This window comes from Diaphorina citri, unplaced genomic scaffold (genome assembly GCF_000475195.1).
Source record: "Diaphorina citri unplaced genomic scaffold, Diaci psyllid genome assembly version 1.1 scaffold1126, whole genome shotgun sequence".
NCBI classification, from domain to species: domain Eukaryota; kingdom Metazoa; phylum Arthropoda; class Insecta; order Hemiptera; family Psyllidae; genus Diaphorina; species Diaphorina citri.
The window spans coordinates 22140-27453 of NW_007378555.1; positions in this window are offsets into that span (position 1 = coordinate 22140).

Genomic DNA, 5314 nt, shown 5'->3' on the forward strand with positions numbered 1-5314 from the left:
CTTGCGGGCCACATGTGGCCCACCAGACCATTTTTGTGTGTCCTATATCCCTTCCTTTGATCCCCTTGCCAGCGATTTCCAACCAGGGGCTTGCGGGCCACATGTGGCCCACCAGACCATTTTTGTGTGTCCTATATCCCTTCCTTTGATCCCCTTGAAACGCATCACTCCTGAAGCAATACACGCGTATTTCCGGGATGATCTGTTTCCTATACTGTGTGGTCTGACGCACCGTTCTAGAACAGCGATTTCCAACCAGGGGCTTGCGGGCCACATGTGGCCCACCAGACCATTTTTGTGACCCACAAAGCTTTTTGGGTGGGGCCCATTGCGCTTCATTTGTGCTCTTTTACTATGGGGTGGACTGCCAAAATGTGAAGCACCCACCATTCCCCTCACGAAAATCCTTCCTACGGGCATACACCTGGAAGTTGGAAATCCCTGCTCTGGTAGGAACTTTGCATTTCTTACACCTGACTGAAAGAAAAAAAGGCTCAGGTGGACCTCGAACATTCTCAACATCTAAGGAGCAAATATCTTTCCTGTGGTGAACATGTTTAGATGTAAACACTTGGATGTGCGAAACACTTCATCACTATGCATGAAGTTGTGCCTTATTCAAATTGATTCTTAATTTTATTGGTGTTCCTCCCGTATATGATACTTTTGTTGCTTCTGAGATTCGAACCGGAGTACTGTCGGTTACGAATCCAATGCCTTGGCAACTGCACTACTAGAATTCACTTCTCTTATAAGATAAAACTTTAAAATACTATCAATTCCTTTTCGTACATACATATTAATATGTATGCAAAAATTGATTCGATATCTGATAGTTCATTTCTAAAAATTGCTGACAATTCTTATAATATTAAAGTGTGAAGATATTTAATTTTTCTCGCAATGGTTGACTGTTTTTGTATAGTGTAGTGTTACCAGCTTGTATTGAAATTGAAATCTCTTCTTGTTTACAAGAACTTACTCCATGTTTAGCCGTTAAAACGGCGTTTTTAATAGTTTGTCCCGTCCATTTTATTCTAGCCAGCTGGTTAAATAATACCTATTTAATAAATATTTTTTTCCTTTCTTAATAAAGATTCAAAGGGTATTACCATAACGAAACATTAAAACTGAACAGATATCACTTCTGATTTCAATAGACAAATGAGGACAGTGACAAAGGGCGTGTAAAAAGTTTTATGTCTAAATACTTATATTTCGAAACTTTTTTTAAAACTCCAAACAAAAACTTTTTTTTTTTTCTTTTTTTTATGCATCTAATAATTTATGATACCTGAAAACGGCTACTTTCCCTGTCGCGTATAATATCCAGAGTTGGAAGTACTTAAGTACATTTGTACTTAAAAACTGTCTCCAAGTACTTTCATTAAAAATACTTTTTTCAACTGAAAGCAACCGACAATGACCAGTACCTGATAGCATAGCACTTTAACAGGCTCAAGTACATTTAAAGGAATTGCCAAGGAATTTTGTGTGGAACAATAATCAGACAAATAACTTCCTCGACTTTTCCCTTTGACAAAATTTTCGATGACAAATTCGAGAAAATCAGGCTGTATCTCGTTGATGCAACTTTCAATTTCACCTTCAATGCTTCAAAGCTTGTGGGTTTGTTGGTGTAAATCTGTGACTTTAGATGCCCTGACAAAAAATAGTCTAGGGGGTAAAATTACATAATCATGGAGGCCATTTCTCGTCCGAAAAACGGAAAATCACAGGATTACGACTAGGAAAATGCTCGCGCAAAATGTAAACCTGTGACTTTAGGTGCCCTGACAAAAAATAGTCTAGGGGGGTAAAATTACATAATCATGGAGGCCATTTCTCGTCCGAAAAACGGAAAATCACAGGATTACGACTAGGAAAATGCTCGCGCAAAAGTGATGTGTCGATTTTATTATGCTAACGCGTTGTTGAACAGTTTTAGGCTCCATGATGACTGATTTTGATATGTTTACAATCAATCTGTCAAAGATTGGGCAAGATAAAACAATGCATAACAAAGTTATGACCCTTTCAAATCTTGCGTTGAGCTATGCAGCTATGACCCTTTGAAATCTTGCGTTCTTATTGGGACACCCTTTATTTAGCTATTTCTCCTGTTGTTACAAAACTACCAATGAAAGTTTCCTTTTATTCTTTGTAACCTATTTCTCGTTTCTCCTGTTGTTACAAAACTACCAATGAAAGTTTCCTTTTATTCTTTGTAAATAGCCTTTGTTGTACATAGTTGAATTTTTATCTACGAAATTTTCGAAACCCAATTATTTATGTTATTAATATTTAAAATAAATGAAAAATGATTTAATAATGAAAATAATATTTTAAACTGAAACAATATGCTTTTTATTTTTCTTACATCTATGGTGAAATTTAATTTGGTGGTCAAGTTCAGTACAGCCAAGTTCGCTTGGATGGTATAGCGCGTCTGCCTTATAAGTGCTTGGTCGCGGGTTTGTTTCCTGCCCGGGTCGAAAGACCCTACTTTATCCTAGAAGATTCGTTCTCGCAATGATGGACTTTCTCCTATCCTATCCATTTTCTCTCCTTGTTTTATGGACGATAAGACCTTAGTTGTTTCAGTTCCCGCTATCTAACTAATAAAAAAGTTCAATATTTTTAGCCATTTTTATCAAATTTCAATTCAACCGAAGGAAAAATCGTTCAGTTTAAATCTTGAAACTCACTTCGCTTGTTCATAAGAAATCGATTGGCCTTTTTAAACACCCTGTATTTTGTAAATTTAATTTGGTGACCAAGTTCAGTACAGCCAAGTTCGCTTGGATGGTAGCGTCTGCCTTATATATGTGCTTGGTCGCGGGTTTAATTCCTGCCCGGGTCAAAAGACCCCACTTTATCCTAGATGATTCGTTCTCGCCATGATTGACTTTCTCCTATCCATTTTCTCTCCTTGATTTATGGACGATAAGACCTTAGTTGTTTCAGTTCCCCCTATCTAACCAATAAAAAAGTTCAATATTTTTAGCCATTTTTATCAAATTTCAATTCAACTGAAGGAAAAATCGTTCAGTTTAAATCTTGAAACTCACTTCGCTTGTTCATAAGAAATCGATTGGCCTTTTTAAACACCCTGTATTTTGAGTTCGTCTCAGTTTTTGTTCCAATGTTATCCATTGCTGCTGAACCTCCTTGTAAAAGGGGAAAGGAGACAGTGTTGCCGAATGTTATCACTTATCAGGTGCGGTAATTCAGATGTGAAGGTACGATAATTCAGATTAGAAGGTACGGTAAGGCAGATGGGCAGGTACGGTAATTCAGATGGATAGGTACCTACCTACGATAATTCAAAAGGAGTCTGCGGACTTTAATTTTCAGGCCAGGTGGCTCAGGTTGTGGTTATGTACCGGGTTGGGGAAGGCAAGGTTGGTAATATTATCCCAGGCTGCGGACTTTAATTTTCAGGCCAGGTGGCTCAGGTTGTGGTTATGTACCGGGTTGGGGAAGGCAAGGTTGGTAATATTATCCCAGGGTTGTCCAACCTTTGTGCACCCGAGGGCCACAAGAAACCAAGGTAGCGAGTTGGCGGGCCGCAAAGGTAAAAATTCAACTCACAGGTGGGGGGGAGGGGAGGTACAAGTGTAATAATATCAGTATATCCATTAAGTAGGCTTGCCAAACGTCCCGAATTGGCCGGGACAGTCCCGAATTTCAGGGGGTGTCCGCGGATTTCGCGATTTTGTTCGCGGATTTGGCGATTTTGTTCGCGGATTTCGTGATTATGTTCGCGGATTTGGCAATTTTGTTCGCGGATTTGGCGATTATGTTCGCCGATTTCGCGATTATGTTCGCTGATTTCGTGATTATGTTCGCGGATTTGGCAATTTTGTTCGCGGATTTGGCGATTATGTTCGCGGATTTCGCGATTTTGTTCGCGGATTTCGCGATTTTGTTCGCGGATTTCGCGATTATGTTCGCGGATTTCGTGATTATGTTTGCGGATTTGGCGATTATGTTCGCGGAGTTCGCGATTATGCTCGCTGATTTCGTGATTATGTTCGCGGATTTGGCAATTTTGTTCGCGGATTTGGCGATTATGTTCGCGGATTTCGCGATTTCGTTCGCGGATTTTTCGATTATGCTCGCGGATTTCGCGATTTTGTTCGCGGATTTGGCGATTATGTTCGCGGATTTGGCGATTATGTTCGCGGATTTGGCGATTATGTTCGCGGATTTCGCGAGTTCGCGGATTTCGTGATTATGTTCGCGGATTTGGCAATTTTGTTCGCGGATTTTGCGATTATGCTCGCGGATTTCGCGATTTTGTTCGCGGATTTTGCGATTATGCTCGCGGATTTGGCGATTATGTTCGCGGATTTGGCGATTATGTTCGCGGGTTTCGCGATTATGTTCGCGGATTTTGTGATTATGTTCGCGGATTTGGCGATTATGTTCGCGGATTTCGCGATTATATTCGCGGATTTCGCGATTATGTTCGCGGATTTCGCGATTATGGTCGCGGATTTGGCGATTTGTTCGCGGATTTGGCGATTATGGTCGCGGATTTGGCGATTTTGTTCGCGGATTTTGTGATTATGTTCGCGGATTTGGCAATTATGTTCGCGGATTCGCGTCCCGAATCGACATTTTGGATATTTGGCAAGCCTACCATTAAGTATAAATTATAATAATTATTTATTATGAAGACTTAACATATGATGACTTGATGACTGAAGATGACATTAATGTGATTTCTGTGGACACTGCAGCTGACACAAGTTTGTGAATACCGACATTCACGTCTTCGGTACACAAACGTAGAAGGTGAGCAAGAGACACATCCGAAAGATATAGTTTCTTTATTGGTTTTTCACATGCTTCATCGTCGAAAAAGCACTTTCGCACATGTATGAACTGCCAAACATTGATGTAATCTTCAGTCCTAGAGTTCGCGGGCCGCGGGTTGGACAACCCTGCAATATCCTGTCTCACCTAGTCCGAGCTCATCTCAACCCGGTACATAACCACAACCTCAGTGTGTGGTTATGCAAAGGGCTGAGCAAGGCAATTGTCGGCAATTGTCGTGTAAAGTTGGCGGGAAATTCGAAATTTTGATTTTTTTTTTCGTAACTTGTACAATCTGAATTCATTTTTTACTTTTTATCTCTAGTTTGCACGTTTATATTATACTTTTCACTTATATTAGATATTAAAAACAAGCGAATTACAAAGCAAACAAAAATAAATATAAAATGAATTTTAAAAATTGCCGCCGGGACAGCTCTCTCACGTCATCCCAGCTCATCTCAGCCCTGTTCATAACCACGGCCTCACG